Here is a 20,740-nt window from a genome sequence, read left to right as displayed (position 1 = left end):
GGGGGTGGTTGTGCAGGCAGATATGAAGTTCTCTGACAGTGCAGACGGGCTGCAAGAGTGGCTCATGGCGTATTGTCAATGATATAAGGGACTTTTTCTAGCAGGGATAAGGAGGTGATTATTCCCTTGTATAAGGCAATGGTCAGGCCACACCTAGAGTACTGTATACAGGTCTGGAGGCCTCATTTCAAGAAGGATGTAGAGCTGCTGGAACGAGTACAGAGAAGGGCAACAAGATTAGTGAATGGAACAAAGGGGTGCTCTTACGAAGAAAGGCTTAAGTTTTGCAAATTACAGTGTCTGGAGACTAGGCACCAGCGAGGTGATCTGATAGAGGTGTATAAAGCCTTGAATGGTCTGCGCATGCTCAGTGCTGATGGGATTCTTCCTCTCGCTCAGAATAATCACCTGAGAGGGCATAAATTCAAATTGAGGAAAGACAGATGTAGGATAGACGTGCGGAAATTTGCCTTTAGCCAGCGGGTGGTTGGTTGGTGGAACAGACTTCCATCCTTTGTCGTGGAAGTTGATAGCCTAAATAAGTTTAAGGCTCAGCTGGATAGGTATTTTGAACGAACAGAGGGGTGAAGTGGAAGTGGTTTTTTTTTTTTTTTTTTTTGGCTGATGCTGCATAAGCTTGCTTTCTTGCATCAAATGCCTCTACTAATGCTAATGCTAAATACAGGCCAATCACCTGCCTCCCAACGATATACAAAATCCTGACCAGCTGCCTGACCAAAAGATATCAGACCACTTAGAGAGTCAGAACATAGTGGTCGACGAGCAGAAAGGATGCCAGCGGAGGAACAAAGCATGCAAGAAGAAATTAACCATAGATTCCGCAGTTATGGAGCAAGCCTACAAGAAGCACCGCAACCTATACACGGCTTACATCGATTACCGCAAGGCCTTCGACTGCGTACCTCATAGCTGGCTAATAGAGACCTGCAAATCTACAAGGTCAATCCGATAGTGACAGACTTCCTAGTAACAACAATGGCGAAATGGAATACCACCATTAAGGTCGGTGGCAATCCCCATTAGAAGAGGAATCTTTCAGGGAGATGCTCTGAGCCTACTGTGCTTCTGTCTAACACTCAACCCGTTATCCACCAGTAAGCAAGTATGGGTATAACCTCAAAGAAGAAAGAAAGAACCAGTACACCCTCACCCACCTGATGTACATGGGTGAGATCAAGCTTTACGCGGCAATCGAGAAGCAACTCCAGCAACTACTCCGGATCACCGAAGAATTCAACAAGGACATGAGGATGGAATTTGATCTAGACAAATGCAAGATCCACACACTGCACCAGGGAAAATTAGTTGGCCGAAACTACCAGCTGCTGACTGGTAAAGAGATAGAAGCTATGACAGAAGAAGAGACCTACGAATACCTAGGGATGATGAATGCTCAGCAATTAGAGCACAAGGAAATCAAGAAGTGCCAGACCGAAAAATATCATCAGAGACTCAGAAGCCTGCTGAAAGGAAAATTGAACGGAGGGAACACAGTTAAAGCCATAAACACCTATGCAGCTCCAGTACTAACATACACCTTCAGAGTCATAGATTGGACTAACACTGAGCTAGAAGATATCACGTGAAAGACAAGGTCAATGAGGACCAAGAGCCGCCGACAACACCACCCGAAGTCAGCAGTGGAGAGACTAACAATAGCTCGGAAAGAGGGAGGAAGGGGCCTGATAGAGCAACAGAAAACAGCGATAGTTAACATGAATGAGTACTTCGAAAACAACACAGCACCAGGCCATAAGGAAGATAGATAAGTGATCCCACTGAACCTAAGCAAGGGGTCTGCGCGGGTAGCACAGTGGTATCGTCACCGTCCTCCCCACACCGGGTGGAAAAGGCCTGGGTTCGAATCCCGTCGATTACGCGAGGAACTTTAATGGGCTTTTTTCACTTCGTGGCTTAGTTGGTCTCAGGCGTAGATAGCAAGGTTTTTCTCCCCAGTAACTGGGGTTTTTTCGTCCAGCAAAACAGGCAAATCAACCATAGAACATACGCAATTTACAGACACAAATACGGGTTAATGTATTTAATTACGGGCAACCCTATAATACTAATTTGATTTGAACCTAAGCGAGGAACCTCCTCCCGCCCAGACGGTACAAGAAACGAAGTTAGGTAGAAAGATGGGCAAAGAAGACACTCCATGGCAGACACTACAATGACTTCCATCAAGATCACATCGATAACATTGCTTCCAATGCATGGCTCACAAGCAGGACGCTCTTCACCGAGACTGAAGGATTCATGCTCGCCATCCAAGACCAGGTAATCAACACTACAAACTATAGAAAATACATCTCAAAGGAGCCTGGAATATCAGATGACACATGTCGGCGATGCCAACTGGCCTCAGAAACGATCCAACACATCACCGCAGGGTGCAAGGTGATGTGTTGGATCGTATTAGAGACGATCCAAAAGGCAGTATTAGAGACCCCAACCCACAAGCTGTACCGCCATAATAACGGATAGGAGACCGAACATAACCCTTCTGGACAAGAAGGAAAAGACTACCTATCTGATTGACATAGCGATACCCAACACTGGCAACTTGCAGCAAACCCATGGGGAAAAAATCAGGATGTACACGAACCTAAGACAGGAAATCAAAGAGATGTGGCATATGCAACAAGTAACGACATCCCGATCATCGTGTCAACCACAGGTATGGTGCCAAAGACCCTACATAACAGCCTAGCAGCAATAGGTCTCCCAGCGAACACTTACAAGGAACTCCAGAAAGTTTCAATCCTGAACACCTGTAGGATATTCAGAGAGTTCCTCGACTAACAGCAACCACAGACATAACAACAACCACCCTGTGTACTTGGTAGCAATACCCGTCACGAAGTGGAATCCCAATCAGGGAGAAATAATAATAATAATAAATATAATTTAATTTCTTCATCTTTTACCGTTAGGCATGGTGCTCGTTATGTTCAGTACAGATCATCTATCGATCTTTTTCATAGCCTTCCTGTATTTCGTTTGCCAATTGGTCTCCAATTCTTTTATATTTTTTTCCACGTATATTATCCATCCTATTGATATCTTTTTTTTTCTATTCTTTCTATTTTATATCCACTTATTAATATGTTATAATATCTTCGTGGTAGTACAGTTGGTAAAATCGATGCTTTCCTACATTCGAATCCCAATGATGAAGTCGCAAATTTTTTAGCCTTTTTCACAATGTGGCCCAGTTAGTCGGTCTCGGTCATGGTAGTATACTTCTTTCCTTTTGGAAATTGTGGTTTTCAGCATTACTATTAGCATTAGTAAATGCATCAGATCCTAGAAAGCAAGCTTATGCAGCATCAGCCAAAAAAAAAAAAAAAAAAACAACCCTCCCATTTCACTCATCCATTCATTCCAAATACCTGTCCAGCTCAGCCTTACATTTCTTTAAAGCTGAGCTGGACAGATGGAAGCGTGTTTCAGCAATCAACTATCCACTGGATAAAGGCAAACTTCTGCACATAAATTCTGCAACTGTCGAACCATCTATGTTAAGTGGTCCAATCTGATTCATCCCCTTCCTTCTAGAATTTACATAAGTAAAGAACCCTTTGCTGTTTTTCTTTGCATTCTTTGCCAAAGATTTCTTGTAATTTGCCTTTGCCTGTTTAACCACATTTGTGTGTGTTGCACACTGGGCTAGCCAGGTGGGTAAAAGTGCCTGCCTGGCAACCCAAAGGTAAAGTGTAAAGTGTGTTTAGGGTCAAATGGCACCAGGGTTTCCCCCATCTCCACGTAGTTTACATTGTGGGTGAAACAGTTGACTGGAAAAGCCAGAGATTTAAAAGTGTGTGGGAATTGTATTTGTGTGGTGTCGTGTACCGTTGTTCTTCTGGTCGTTTAGCTGCCAGACCTCTACTGAGGCCCTGCGTTGCCCCACTTTCGCCCAGTGGAGGCAGACCAGGTACCCACTAGTGTATAGTGTGAAAATGTTTTCACTTTTCAGCCCTTTCGCTTACTTTCAAGAGGTATTTGGCCTAATAATGCCTGATATATTTTTCACGGCCTATACAACTAAATTATATAACGATAGCGTCACTTGAGCTAAGCTTTTACTTTCGAATTCAAACACCCCAGGGGTGCGCTCGCCGTAATACTACACCACAGTGACGTCACCCGTTCTCCTGAGCGGACAAGAATGTTGATCGAACGCAAAGGTCCGAAGAACGGTGAATTGTTATATGAGTAGAAATTACCAGAACAAGGCACAGCAGGTCTTGCATAACAAGACCTTTATAAAGATATTAATTGTCACTACGACGCCGTGCATGGTACAGTATCAATTTATTTCTCACCCCCCCCCGAGGCGATGTAGATATATATATATTTGAAGGGGAAAAAGACGAAGAGGGGAGACGGACACACAGACAAGGATCTTTGTGCAAGACATGACTGAAGAAAGAGTAGTGATACGGTTGGCCGATTTTTGTCATTGTGTAAAGAAGATGTAAATTAATAATTACGAGGGAAAAGATGAGAAAAGAACTATATTGATGTCTGGAACAGATTCCCCCCCCCCCCCCCGAGGCGTTGCAGAATATTTTCGGGTAAGACAACCCTTATTGTTTAATAACAAACTGTATTAAATCACCCAAAAGCCAACCTATTACCTGCATACGTTTTAATGCATTTATAAGACACCTTTCCTCACATAAATATACCCCGACAACTGTATTATTTTCTTAGTATTTAACTTTAATAATAATGCGACTTATTAATTTAATTGTCAATTACTAATTACACTATTAAGATAATATAATTACCTGTCTCATATTTTGAACAGTGGTATGTTAAGACAGACACTAATCATACTGTACTTGCGAACGAATTAGTGGAAAAACCATATGAAGAATATTACAACATTGTAATATAGCTAACAGCAAGATAATGCTTGCATTCAATTAATTTGTCTAACAATTAAATACCAATTAATCTAACTTATTTACCAGTTATATTGTACTCACTTGTATACATATATGTTAAATAAACCTTATTTTGTTTGTTATTATTTTGCGTTCTGATCATTCTTCCTAAATTACATACAATTCACTGAACAATAATTATTTTTAAGAATCATTTATGGCGGCATTTCGAACCAGCCCTTAGCTAAGAGTTGTTTTGGGATGAAAAACACAACGCAATTCTGTCGCTGCGAGTACGCTCACTGTGACATGTTGAGTGAGACTTGAGGGCGCAGGATTTTGTCCTAATTTGAACACTAGATAGATCATTCGAAACCCAGGCTTTTCTGGAATTCACATGATATTGTGCTGACTTGCTATAGCGAGGATTCACGAGTATATTGATAGGCAAGAGCATAATATGACGGAAAAGACTGTGGAACACTGGTTGCTAATCGTGACCAGGATGAAATGTGCTTTTGCGGGATGAAAAACCTCTTTTTTTTATATATGAAAGCTTGTGAGTTATGAGGATTACTGTAAACTGAAGAGCAAAGCACAACAAGAGTAACTGTGAATAGAAGACAAATAAGGGATTAATGTGGTAATAGAATAAAAGGGAAACGTCTAACACTAGTGATTTTGTGTGTATACAGAGAATGGTTAGAGGCATTTTAATTAATTTTAGTTTTTTTTTTCAGCAATACAAATAACATAGTCCTCAAGTACATACATAGTAGTAACATTAGCAACTAGAAGCATTTAGAAGTAGTTAATTGATTTGTCAAAACAAATAATAATAATAAATTACAAAAAAAAAAAATTTTTTGGTTGCTATATGTGTTAGAAACTCATTTTGATCTTAGCATTGCTCAGTACTAACTGTTTAGTTCTGTTTCAGCTACGTAAAGGTAAGTACACTATTTTGGAGGGACCTTTCCACCCCAAATTTTACTCAAATATTAATAGAGTCGTCTAATTTAACATAGACACTTATAAATCCAACATGGAAGAAAAAATCCCACAAACTTCAACCGACCTTTCTGCCCCATTGTTTGATACGCAACAAACACAATCCCCTCCCGGATCTGACAGACTGCGTGTGGCTAATATCGCAGGTTACCTAAGTTTGGTGCCTACTTTTTTTGGTACAGACGAAGGCCCATCGGTCCAATATTTTTTTGAAACTTTAGAAAGCGTAGGGAAATTAGCGGCTTGGGAAAGCTCAGAAATGATCGCCATTTCAAGATCTAAATTTCGTTCTTTGGCATCAGAATTTCTAGCACAATCCACTGAATTGCGTAAGGAAGAAAATTATAACGTGTTCAAAAATGCTTTCTTAGCTCACTTTGAAAAAACGGAACCCATAGTCACTTGTTTAAGTGAATTCGCTAATACTGTGCAAAAACCTGACGAAAATGTCGCCAGCTTTGGAGCCCGAATTCAAAATCTGGCAAGAAAGGCGTTTAAGATACAAAATGAAACCCCTGAAGCAAAGTCGATTTTAGATCAGGCAATGTTAGCCCAATTTCTTAGGGGTGTTTCAAATAAAATTAAAAGGATAGTCTTGTCACAAAACCCCCTCACTTTCCATCAAGCAATTATTATTTCGAAACGAGAGGAAACAAATGAACTTATTACAGGAACAAAACATAAACCAGTTAATGCCATATATTGTCAATCTAATAATGAAGTCGATAGCCAGCAGGAAAATTATTTCGAAAAATTTATTAAACCTTTACAAGATCAAATACTAGATTTACAACAATCGTTTAAAGCCTTAGCTGTAAGTAACGCGACTTGTAATAATTTACAAACGCCAATTTACGAAACGGAACGATGTCAAAATTTTGATACTGCGGCTTATCCATATTTTTCACCCTACAATAATAGAGCGTCCAGTTATACGTGTTCGCGGTCTGACGAACGAAGAGACGCTATGCCCTCAGGTGTCAGTAGCAATGAACTCGCCCAAAGTGAGAGACGCGTTCCTGCTCCGTGCTATGCTGGGAAGCATGTATACTGTAACCCTACGTACGAAGCAAGACAGGCAGTAAGACGCTATGCCGCTTGCCGTCGTCCGAGCAGCTCCCGACCGACGCCAACTTATTCTAACCGTCCGTGCCCGAGTCGCGGAGTGCGCGAATACACTGAGTTACCAAAATATCGGACGCCTTATGTTAATACACAAAGTTGCAATTTTAATGGAAATGGGGTGAAAAATGCAAATAAAATGTATTATAATAATCGAAATAGGACAGATATGAACTCTTACACGGGGGCAACAAAAGAAATACCTAGAAATAAGTTTAATCAGGGAGAAACTCACCCTAAAGCGATTTTTGGTAGGCAAATTAACCAGGTAGATAATGTAAGTTACAGACAAGGTAGAGATAGGTATTTCTGACATAAACGGATGTCTGAAGGAAATAGAAGGGACTATCTGCGTCATAGAAATGTGTTACCAGGTCAAAATTATTATAGAGGAGCTAAATCGTATGCCAACCACAAAAATGTGCAACATGGAGTTTATATCTTAGATAACGATTCTCAATTGCCGTTGATCATGGGATCAGTTCAAAATGTTGAGGCTAAATTTTTGGTAGACTCAGGCGCTAGCGTAACTTTAATTAATACAGACTTATTTAATAAAATTAAACATGATAAGTCTCTAAATCTAAGAACTCCAAACTTGACGGTAACGGGTGTATCTGGTTATGTAGTACCGATCCATACTGAAATTACAGTAAACATTAAACTGGATAATGCATGTTTTCAAGATAATGTTTTGGTAGCTAATGGAAATTTCACCGGACAATATAATGTTATATTAGGATTGAATGTTTTGAGACGTTTTTCGTTCATAATTGACTTAGGTAAAAAAATGGTTCGCTCAATCCCATTGAATATTTGTTTAAGAGAAGTAGGTGTTAGGGAACAAATTATGAGTTCTAAACCTGTGGTAGCTAAACTCACATGTAAACATGTACTACCAGGATCGTCCGAAAGGGTTTTGACAGCCTATTGTAACCAGCTTGCTGTTTCCACAGAACAACTGGTGTTAACAGAGCCTAATTATAACCTTGGTCGTGAGGACTTAGCTGTCCGTTGTTCAGTGGACAAAGTACAGGCCGATGGATTAGTATCAGTCCTGGTGGCAAATTTGTCAACTGAGCCTTTATATCTTCCAAAGGGGATGGGTATTGCTAGTTTGGAAAGGGTTGAAATTAATCCAGTTACTTTTGCAGGTAAGGAAGTAGAAGACAATAAGACATCTCCTGTGACTTTAAATGATTTTAATCTTGATCATTTGACTGGTGATCAGAAACGTAAACTATCAGACTTGTTGTATGAATATAGAGACATTTTTGCCAAGTGTCCAGCTCAGCTAGGAAATTCAAAGGTATATAAACATAGAATTAAATTGACGGACAGTATACCGGTTAAGCAGTCAGCTTATAGAGTTCCTTTCTTGTTGAAAGATGAAGTTCGAAGGCAGGTGAATGAACTTTTGGAGGCAAACATCATTCAACCCAGCAACTCCCCATATTCAGCGCCAATTGTTTTGGTGCGCAAAAAGGACCAATCATATAGGCTTTGTATTGATTTTCGGAGATTGAATGCGAAAACGGTTTCAGATGCATATCCTGTCCCAGATTTAAATGAAATTTTCCAACTTTTAGGGAAAGCGCGCTACTTCTCTTCACTTGATTTGCGAAGTGGATTCCATCAAATTGAGGTGCACCCAGCTGATCGTCACAAAACCGCCTTCACTACTGGAGAAGCCTTATTTGAGTTTTCTCGAATGCCACATGGATTAAAGAATGGATTTTCGTCATTCTTGAAAGCCTTATCATTAGTGCTTCATGGTCTCAGGGAAGAATCGATTTTCGCTTACCTTGATCATATAATTATTGCATCGCCCAACCTTAATGAGCATCTCTTGAGGTTGCGAAAGGTTTTCCAGCATCTGAGAGAATACGACCTTAAGCTAAAACCTAAGAAATGTGAGTTCCTGAAAGAACAGTTTAAATATGTTGGGCATTTAGTTAGTTCTGAAGGCATCCGTCCGGATCGAGAAAACTTAGTCGCCGTTCGAGACGCACGCCCCCCCCGGTCCGTAAAACAAGTCCGATCATTTCTTGGAATGGCAGGTTTCTATAGGAAATTTATTCCCAATTATGCAGAGATAGCAAGACCTCTCACTTCGCTAACAAAAAAAGAAAAACCTTTTGTTTGGGACTGTTCCACGCAGCACGCTTTCGATCAACTGAAAACTGCCTTGACAACTGAACCTCTGTTGGTTTTTCCTGACTTTACAAAACCATTTCTCTTATCTACTGATGCCTCAGCGTACTGTGTAGGGGCCTGTCTCGAGCTTCAGATGGATGAAGATACAAGACAGCCAGTTGCCTATGCTTCTAGGCTATTAAAGGAGTCAGAATTGAATTATAGTACAACAGAGAAAGAAGCTTTGGCTATTGTTTTCGCAGTCACAAAGTTCAGACCTTTTTTAGTGTCCAATCATTTCACTCTGATAACAGATCACCAACCCTTGAGTTATTTGCTCAATCTGAAGAATCCTTCTCCCCGCTTAGCGAGATGGAGTATGCTTTTACAAGAATACGACTTCCAAATTCAGTACCGTCCTGGTAAAGTACATTCGAACGCAGACTTTCTTTCAAGGCCAGTGTTAGAAGAGGATGAAAAGAAAAAAGGGCTAAGAAAGGCTAAAACAACTGAGTTAGTAGCTCCCATATCAGCTGATTTAACCATGGAGTCATTGGTGATGCCCCAGCAACAAACCAGAACTTTAATTAAAATCCTGCAAAGAGAAGATCCGGTTTTAAGAAAGTTAATTGAACAGTTGGAAGGAATACCCCAGGCATCAGCAAAAATCCCAGATTCCTTCTATTTATCTAAAGAGGGAATACTATATCATTACTCTTTATCTGACCCTGGAGCGACAAGAGAAGAGCCAACAGAACAATTAGTGGTCCCCGTGGGCTTGAAGACAGAGGTATTGAAAGCATGCCACGACAATGGAGGCCATTGGTCTCTACAGAAGACATTAGAGAAGGTAAAAAAGAATTTTTTCTGGATTGGGATTTACAGCGACATTAAGAATTATATTGAGTCATGTCCATCGTGTTTGGAACGAAAAGGATACAATCCGAAAGCTAAAGCAGCTCTGATGAGAGTTCCCAGTGAAAATTCACCTTGGGTGCGAGTATCATTAGATATCCTAGGACCACTTCCTATGTCCTTGAGAGGACACAAATATTTATTGTTAGCAGTGGATAATTTCACGCGTTATGTTGAAGCAGTTCCACTCAAAACTCAGAAGGCAGATGAAGTAGCCACCGCATTTATAAACAATGTGATAGCGAGACATGGAATTCCTAAATACATACTCACCGATCAAGGTACAAATTTCATGTCCTCATTATTGCGACAAGTATGTGAAAAATTGAACATTCACCAAATTCATACCTCTCCGTTTCATGCGCAGTGCAATGCCAAGGTGGAACGGTTAAACCGTACCTTAGCGAACATATTATCCCATGTCATAAATCAGACTCAGACTGACTGGGACGAAATGATTCCATTGGCTGTGGCTGTATATCATGCTGCAACTCACAGTTCTACTCAAGAAACACCCAACTTTTTAATCTATGGCAGAGATTTAGTGTTACCTTCAGATTTATGGCATGCAAAATTAAGGCCAAGTTACGCATCCTTAGAGAACTATTCAGAAGAAATGTGTGCACGACTCCGTAGAGCTTATGAAATGGTCTCTGAACATTTAGAAGAAGCAGTGCAGAAACAAGAACAGCGTAGAGCAGCAGTAGCTGTGGATAAGAATATTCGAGTAGGAAACCTTGTTTACCTTTTTACTCCCAAGGTAAAAGTCGGTGCGACGAAGAAACTGGCTCGATTGAGTACAGGACCTTACAGAGTAATCAGTCAACCTTCATTGGTTAACTATGAAATACAGAATATAAATAAGCCAAAGGACAAGCAGATTGTACATGTTGATAGATTGACAAAGGTGGTAAATAGAAAAGTGTTTCCTGAACTTAGAGTAGAAGAGTCAGAAGAATCAGAAGATGGTGAAATACAAGATCAATCTGCTACAGAGACAGTGCCAAAAGTGCCAAAAGAAACATGGATCTTTGATGACCCCATAATAGAAGAATGTGATTTAATCCCACCCATAGACCCCCAACCTGTGTATTTGCAGCCAACCAGAACTGCACCTATTTCAGAACCTTTGACGACATCTTCAAATGAGAACCAAAATAGGCCGTCAGTGATAAAACAGTCTGAAGAGACAGTTGAATCTACCCATAAGCCAGCACAGACACATGACTATAATTTGCGCAGTCGTAGTCGTGTAACTCACACACCATATGTGGTAACCCTCAATCCACCGTCACAAAATGAAGTGAGAATTCACGAATCAGCTTCTGACAGTAGAGTAGGAACAGAACATGGAAGCTCCTCTCATGAAGCAGAGATGCAGAGAGGCGAATCTTCTGATCAAAATACAGAAGAACATGGAAGTGCAGATCACGCTGATCAACCCAGTGGATTAGATAGGACTATTCAGTGGATGTTGGGAAGTCCACTTACCGCGAGGTTAAATACACCAAATGATGACAGAGGCCTTGATTTGGCAGGTCTTATAAGAGATGCGTGGAGAGATTAAAACTATAAAGAAGCAAAATTGAAATTTGTGAGAAAGAGAAAACAGTATGAGGAAAAGTTTGTTATTGTGTTTCCTCCATCTTTAAAGAAAAGAAGTCAGTTCTTGGAGAGGGAAAGTTATATAAGAATAATGATTCCAGTATCATGCTAAATTGATGCATAGTGTCATGAGATGAATATTGCATTCGGTTGAAGATGATTTGATTATAAGCTAAGAGATACATTAAATGAAGTTTCTGATTAATTAGAGTATCAGACCCATGAAGTTTTTACTTATAAAGGGAACAGAAAGGTTAGTTCTCATCAAACTCTATCATTGTGTTTATCAGCAGTTATGTTAGGGATGATGTAGTGAGCACAGAGAATTAAAGGATACAGGTAGAGAACATGGAAAGAGAATCTGGATTTCAAATAAAAACAAGAGTTATTTTCAGGAGTTGTTTTAAAAAAAAAAAAGAGAGAAGGTAAAAGAAGATAAATACTAGAACTCTTATTCAAATTTGACCATTGAGGAAAATATTTTCTTATGGAACCTATATTATCACCCTCATTCCACAAAACATGTTGCAATTGTATAGGCCAATTTTGAGAGGAAGGTTGCAGTGGATACTAGGGCCTTTTGGGTGCACCCCCTAGTTTCTTTTGTTTTCTCTCTCTCTCATTGCTGACTAAAATTTCACTACAAGAGAAAAGATTCTGAAAAAAAATATAAATATGTCTATATATATATTTAGGCTTTTTCTTTTGAAGATCGGATGAAATAAGTGGCCTGAGGACGGCTGGTTCCGCCCAGTTACTGCTTGTTTTGTCGTTCCTCCGAAGAGAAGAGTAGAGTGTAATAAATAGTAACACCTGTGTTTCTAGATGAAGATAAGAGAATCTTTCCTTGTACCATTTTGAAAAAGAATACTCAGCCTCATCCTGAGTTAAAGTTGAAACAATATAAATCAGAGTAGTAGTTCCATACATAATTATTTTTTTTGAAAAGGAGTATATCCACTAATTACAGTTGTATCACATATGACGTTAGAAGAGTAAATGATATTGTATTAAAGTAAAGAGAGTTTGAATAGTACTCATACTTGGTCAATATCAACTACAATGAAAAGGGAACTGAAAGCAAACTGTTGAAGTATCAATCTTGTGCTCTTGCCTTTGATAATCCAAATAGCTGATGATTAAAATAGTGCACTGATTGAGCAGATCAGAGCTCATTTTCAAGTTTAGAGATTGGTTACCAATTCCTTTTATGGGAATCTTGTTTATCTGTCATGAGTGACTTGTGTGTTTCTGTTTAGAAAATGAAGAGAAAAATCCATTTTTTGAAAAGAAATGAAAGGAAATAAGGAGGTGACAGTTTTGGAATGTGATTAAGTACAAGAAAAGTGAGTGGAAAGGTATAGATGAAGGGTAAATGGCATGAGACCTCACCCCCTCTCCTACAAGTCAAAACAAATCTGAAAAGATGAATAAAGTTTGTGAACCTATCAGTTGAACAAATTGTCCAGAAAAAAAAAAAGAAAGACAAAAAGAGAAAATGAGATCCACTTAACATTTTACTATCTTCTTGCTCAGTTGCTTAGAGGATATTTTTTTTTGGATGTCTCAGTTTTATGTGCATGATGGTTGTCCTTCCTCTGAAGGCATGCAAAAAGTTCTCCCATTCAGAACTGTAGTGAACATTTAGTCTTTCTCATGCTATGACATGGTGTTCCAGTTAATAGTGAAGGATTATCTCCATGAAATCACTCAAGGAACATTATGTTGTCCTCACAGCCAACAAGTGTACTCAGGCTTGAACTCTAAGGATTTGTGAACCCAAGAACTCTCTCTATGTCTGGAGAGTTAGTGAGATATTCTCCACAGATGATGGTTGCACCATCAGAAGGTGCTGAACAGTTAAAACTATACAATTGGTCAGTTGATATAACTGCCTAAATTTTACAATTGAATCTGTAGTCTTATAACATTGCAAGTATAAGTTGGAACATGCAGCCATATTTATTCAATGTATTCTATGATTTTTTGTTCTTATTGCAAATTCTGTATATTAGTTGCAAGAATTTAATTATGCAAGAATTTAATTATATATGAGGATTTATATCATATAATCATTTAGTGTTTGATGTTTGCTATATTTTCCTTTAAAAAAAAAATAAATAAAATAGAATAAGTAAAAAAAATGTTCACATGTTAGAAGAATATTTTTTTTTTGCTGTTTGCTTGATATATTTTAAATACATTTATTATAAAAGGATGTCATATGTATTGAACATTTGTGTTGTCTCAGTTGTTAATTGTCATAATGAATAGTATATCTCCTGTCATATTATACTAATTTTGTTAAAAAGAATAGATACAGATTCTTTGATTTTTTTTTGTTGCATGTAATACTATTGTGTGGAGTCAATGCTGATATAAAGGAAATGTTACCAAAGAATTCTTTGAGAAGAAGTTCCAGTATTTTTCCCTGACCAACAATGAACAATCCTATCAGTATTCCAGTGCTTCAAATGTCCAGTGCAGACGTTTGTGTAGAGAACATTCAGTGCAACATACTACAACAATTTGTGTTAATACAAAAATAAACATTGCTACAATATAGACATTGCATATATGATAAACACCTCTTGTGAAAATTTACTTGCTAATATGGGATTTTGTTTAAGGTCTGCAGACCAAGTTGTTGGCTCAACCAAGGTAGGGTTGTTGAATGTGAAAATTTACATAAAATTATCGTTGTTGTTATTAGAGGACTCAGAAGATTTTGAAAATTGTATGTAGACACATTATTTCTTTTTGTTTGGGGTACCATTTATCATAGTGGAGAACATTCCGAATTCTGTAAGAGGAAAGATGTCTGTCACTTCATTTTTTTTTTTTACACCGGTAGAATTCATGTTACACTTTTTTTTTAAAAAAAAAAAAAAAAAAAAGAGAAACTTGAGAAATTTTGAGCTTGTGAAATTCTCGGCGCTCAGAATTTCTTATCCGTAGGGGGAAGGTGTGTGAAAATGTTTTCACTTTTCAGCCCTTTCGCTTACTTTCAAGAGGTATTTGGCCTAATAATGCCTGATATATTTTTCACGGCCTATACAACTAAATTATATAACGATAGCGTCACTTGAGCTAAGCTTTTACTTTCGAATTCAAACACCCCAGGGGTGCGCTCGCCGTAATACTACACCACAGTGACGTCACCCGTTCTCCTGAGCGGACAAGAATGTTGATCGAACGCAAAGGTCCGAAGAACGGTGAATTGTTATATGAGTAGAAATTACCAGAACAAGGCACAGCAGGTCTTGCATAACAAGACCTTTATAAAGATATTAATTGTCACTACGACGCCGTGCATGGTACAGTATCAATTTATTTCTCACCCCCCCCCGAGGCGATGTAGATATATATATATTTGAAGGGGAAAAAGACGAAGAGGGGAGACGGACACACAGACAAGGATCTTTGTGCAAGACATGACTGAAGAAAGAGTAGTGATACGGTTGGCCGATTTTTGTCATTGTGTAAAGAAGATGTAAATTAATAATTACGAGGGAAAAGATGAGAAAAGAACTATATTGATGTCCGGAACAGATTCCCCCCCCCCCCCCCCGAGGCGTTGCAGAATGTTTTCGGGTAAGACAACCCTTATTGTTTAATAACAAACTGTATTAAATCACCCAAAAGCCAACCTATTACCTGCATACGTTTTAATGCATTTATAAGACACCTTTCCTCACATAAATATACCCCGACAACTGTATTATTTTCTTAGTATTTAACTTTAATAATAATGCGACTTATTAATTTAATTGTCAATTACTAATTACACTATTAAGATAATATAATTACCTGTCTCATATTTTGAACAGTGGTATGTTAAGACAGACACTAATCATACTGTACTTGCGAACGAATTAGTGGAAAAACCATATGAAGAATATTACAACATTGTAATATAGCTAACAGCAAGATAATGCTTGCATTCAATTAATTTGTCTAACAATTAAATACCAATTAATCTAACTTATTTACCAGTTATATTGTACTCACTTGTATACATATATGTTAAATAAACCTTATTTTGTTTGTTATTATTTTGCGTTCTGATCATTCTTCCTAAATTACATACAATTCACTGAACAATAATTATTTTTAAGAATCATTTATGGCGGCATTTCGAACCAGCCCTTAGCTAAGAGTTGTTTCGGGATGAAAAACACAACGCAATTCTGTCGCTGCGAGTACGCTCACTGTGACATGTTGAGTGAGACTCGAGGGCGCAGGATTTTGTCCTAATTTGAACCACTAGATAGATCATTCGAAACCCAGGCTTTTCTGGAATTCACATGATATTGTGCTGACTTGCTATAGCGAGGATTCACGAGTATATTGATAGGCAAGAGCATAATATGACGGAAAAGACTGTGGAACAATAGTTCACTCTGGCAGGTTCTGCCACCTAGTTTCCTGAGATTTCAGTGCTAGGACCTAAAAAAAAAAAAATGTGATCGTGTTGAGGAGGAAGCGCTAGGAGGTCAAAAGAATGGTGGGCAAAATTGATTTTCAATTGTGGAATTTAGATTGTGTGGGCATTCACTAGCGTGCAGGTAGAGTTGGGAGGGAGACTGAAGACTGGGGGAAGATAGAAATATGGAGCCGATAGGGAAGACAACTCCAATTTACAGTGGAGCATGCCCATGCCCCACCAGAAGGAAAAGAAGGGGTGGCGAGAAGGGGCGGTGAACCTTTTACTTTAACTTTTTACCCAGCCAGGGAAGGGTAAAAAGTAGGCCAGGCAAGGGAGCCAGCCTGATCGCCAACAGGGCATAGATGTGGCATGGCTTCAGTCCGGGCGCCAAGGCGCCAGGGCTGCCCCATTCGGTATTCCTAGGAGTGGAGTGAAGATATCTCTGTCCAGGTCTGTCTAACATTTGTGCAGGTCCTGCTTGGTCTTTTATTAAGTAGTTACTCCTGGGATCCAGGTCCGTCCTCTGGTCGATATTCAGTAGGATAGAGTTCAGTCACAGTCAGGGTGGACTCCAGAAGGTCCGATTGTAGTCAATGCGATTGTGCAGTTGTGTGATGCGATTGGTTAATAGTTAGCAAATGGAATCGGTGTCCCATCCATGGGTCAGTATTTGGGAGAGTGCAGTTCAGGCACAGTCCAGTTTTATCTTGGTTCATAATTTGTTGTGATTGTAGTTGTATTTATCCTAGTTGTCCTATGTTTGCCGGCAAAGGAAGAGTCTAGCGTCTTGCAAAGAGGCACTGAGCAAAGTTGGTGAGGGCATTGTAGGTTTCCTCGTCCTCCAGTAGGTAGTGCTCCTGATTTTTGGGGTTGAATTGGACTCGTGTGATGAGGTGTCCACGCAGATCTTCGTACAGCTCACACTCGTGTAGCAGGTGGTCCCAGGCCTGGAGGGAGCCACGTGCGTTATCTGTCAGTCCCAGGAGGTTTAGTTTGTGGTGAATAGCTCCATGTCCTGTGAGAAGGTAGGTGATGTGGAAACCAGGGCAGAGCCATGTCGGATATTTTGGGTTCAACTTTTGCAAGTTCGGGCATGACGTCTCCTTTGTCAGAAATCGTCCGGCGTTGTTGCCATATTGATGTCAAGTACGTTGCAGCCTGTATTTCTCAACTTTACAGTTATTAGCCAGGTTCGTGGTGTGGTCCTGGTAGGTTGTGACTTTGCCACGTCTGAGTTGCTGAAGCATGCCAGTGCAAGTCACCTCAAGATCAAGAGGGAGAGCGCCCGTGATCACTTGTAGTGCATGGGTAGAGACTGTTTTGCATGCTTGGGGAGGGTCAATAGGAAGGGTCTATGTATAATATCCAGTTGTCTGCGGTTTACCACTGTTGAGGCTTTGTGTAATCAGACACCGGAGGCGTATGTGATTGCTGGGATAATGGCTGCTTTACAAAGGATCGCAAGGGTGTGCCTTTTCAGGGCCCAGTCGCAACGTGTAACTCTGGCAAGCATGGAAACATACTTTTTCATCTTAGTCCAGGATAACTCCCAGGCACTTTAGTTCTGTGACTAGTTTGTCCTATTGTTAATTCTTATTTGTAGCGGTTTAGTTGGGGTTAGGTAGCCCTTAAGTAAGATGGATTTGGTCTTGGTGGCCGAAATGGTGAGTCGATGCATTTCCGTCCATTCTTGCAGTGTGGTTACTGCTGCATTCGTGAGTTTCTAGTTGGGCTCTTGAATCTGCAGTAAGGGCTAGGGACAGGTCGTCTGCATAAAAAGGTAAGTGTAAAGTGTGTTTAGGGTCAAACGGCACCAGGGGTTTCCCCCATCTCCATGTAGTTTACATTGTGAGTGAACCAGTTGACTGGAAAAGCCAGAGATTTAAAAGTGTATGGACTTTGTATATGTGTGATGCCTTGTACCATTGTTCATCTGGTCATTTAGCCGCTTCACCCCATACTGAGGCCCAGTGTTGCCCCACTTATACCCCGTGGAGGCAGACTAGGAACCCATTTTCACTCTTTTCACTCTGGCAGGTTCTGCCGCTTAATTTCCTGAGTTTCAGCGGCTAGGACCTAAAAAAAAAAAAAAAAAAAAAAGAGAAGAAAGAAACGCGTCGACGTAGGGGTGGAATCGCTTAGTTTTGCTAGGCCAAGTTATGGGCATAAGGTAATTTAGACATGTTAAGTTTTTGGTGTGTAAGGCTTTCGCTAGAGTATAGGTAGAGAGGGGGAGGCAGAAGGCTGGGGGGGAGAGACAGAAATATGGGGCTAAGTAGGTAGGCCCAGTTTTCAGTGGGGCATGCCCCTGCCCCACCAGAGTAGAAGATATAGGGTGGAGAGGAGAGGAGGACGAAAACGTCCCCCCCCCCAAGGAAGTAGGTATAAAGGTTAAAGGGGCTAGAATGCCCTCTTCAGATCGCCATTGCCAGCTACTGTTGCATTTCTGTTTTCAAGTTTCTTCACTCATGGGGCAAGCTCCATCCTTGTGCTTGTGTCCCTCATCTTTAGTTTCAGCCCTTATATTGTCCTGGCTGGCGTCTCAATAGTGGTACTTGATGTCAGTCATTGTAGATGGTGATTAATGTCCTTCGCCTGACAAAGAGGTCTTGTGCGAACTGGGATGCTCTATATTCATCCTCAGTATCTATGAAATGGGATTCCAATCCTTTTGGTAGGTATCTTTTGTTATAAGTACCCCTCTGAGGTCTTCATATTGTGGGCACTCGTACACTATGTGATTCCAGCTTTCTCTCCCCACACGTACAGTCGGGGTCCTCAGTGAGTCCGAATCCGTGCAGCTCCTCATTGTAGTGGGTTCGAATCTTGCCTCGGGCTTGGATCAAAGTAAAATGCAAAAACTTTGGGAGGTGCATTACAGCCGCAGAAGCTAATGTGCCAACAACAAAAAAAACCCTTCCTTTGTGACTTGATTACAGACTAGCTTATATCTGCTGTAGACTTCTGTGCCACCTGATATTTATATGCATTCCATGCATTTTTCTTCTCTGCCACGAGCCTCATTAATTCATCTGACATCCATTTAGGCCTGAACGTTGAACAGTATTTCTTAATTGGTATGAAATTTTTTATCGAACAAACAGAAAATCGACCACAGAATGTACACAATTTATAGATGATATACACCGAACAATATGGCCTTAGTTTCAGATGCTCCTAAAACCCTAAACAATTTGTATTTACATTATTTCCTCACTTTTTTTTTGTTATTTTCCTTGGTGTTTTAATTTCTGTTTTCGTTTATTTCTTTTATTTTTGCTGTTGTGCCTGTTGTCTCTGCTGCATGTGTTAATATAGGCCCTAGTATAATTTTATATATTTTAACTTTGGCATCACAATTAACGTTAGGATTGTTCTAAAATATATTATTTATTCCCTTAGTAGTTAACTCACTTTTAATGCATCTTCTTCTTCTGCTTATCTAACTATTACGAAGTGAGTTAGTTGATCTCAGATGAAAATAGCATGGCTATTCTCTTCGGACACTCAGATTTTTTGGTGCTTAGTCTCCAGATGTTGCAATTTGCAGAACTTAAGTCATTCTTGATAAGAACAACCCTTAGTTCTGCTCACCAATCTCGTTACCCTTCTCTGTATTTGTTTCAGCAGCTCTACATCCTTCCTAAAATGAGGCCCTGAGACCTGTATGCAGTACTCAAGACAATGGCCTAACCATTGCCTTATATGAAGGGGTAATCACCTTCTTATGCCTGCAAGCAAAATTCCTGAACATCATTGACAAAACCCCATCTGGCAGCCCGTCTGCACTGCTCAAAAAACTTCATATCTGACTGCACAATTACTCTCAGCTCTTTTTCATTCTTCACTACTCTGAGTGTAGTACTGCACAGTTGGTATGTTATTCTGGGGTTACTGCTACCCAGTACTTTGTATTTGTGAATGTTACCCTTCAGTTGCCAGCTCTCAGTCCAACTTTTTGTAATGCAACACCACTATCAGGTTCAACCACGTGCTTCATAATTTCCAAAATAGCAAGATAACGGATAAAGCCAATATGGACAATCAGATGATTGTCCCATAATACAAGACAATTGTTAAGCAACATCTTGATTACAGCATACACTCCTGGAGGTCTCATTTTAGGAAGGAAGTGGATATGTTTGAAAGGGTGCAAAGAAAAGCAACAAGATTACTGAGGGGGGAACAAAGGGTACTCTTACGAGGAAAGGCTTGTTTTGCAAATTGCAATGTCTGGAGACCAGGCACCTGTAAGACCTGATCGAGATGTTTAAGGCTTTGAATGGATTGAATAATCTCAATGCTGAGATCATTCTTCCTCTTGGTCAGGTTATGCCCAAGAGAGCATCAATTCAAACTGAGGAGGAATGGTTGCACTTATATTGTTTGGAGGGGGAGGGGAAGAAGGAATTAAGTTGTGATACATTTTAAGTTGTTCTGCAGTAGGTTATTAAATTACACAGATACGCTCAAAAATGACTTCAACTACAATTTATTCACAGAATTTTAAATATATACATCAAATGGCACAGCACCAAGTGGAATATTTGTACAATGGAATGGATATTTTTGAAAGAGGTAACTTTTACTTCGAAGTACTTTAAGT

This window comes from Mastigoproctus giganteus, chromosome 3 (genome assembly GCF_048544385.1).
Source record: "Mastigoproctus giganteus isolate SK-2022 chromosome 3, ASM4854438v1, whole genome shotgun sequence".
In the NCBI taxonomy this organism is placed as follows: Eukaryota; Metazoa; Arthropoda; class Arachnida; order Uropygi; family Thelyphonidae; genus Mastigoproctus; species Mastigoproctus giganteus.
This window is presented reverse-complemented; position numbering follows the sequence as displayed.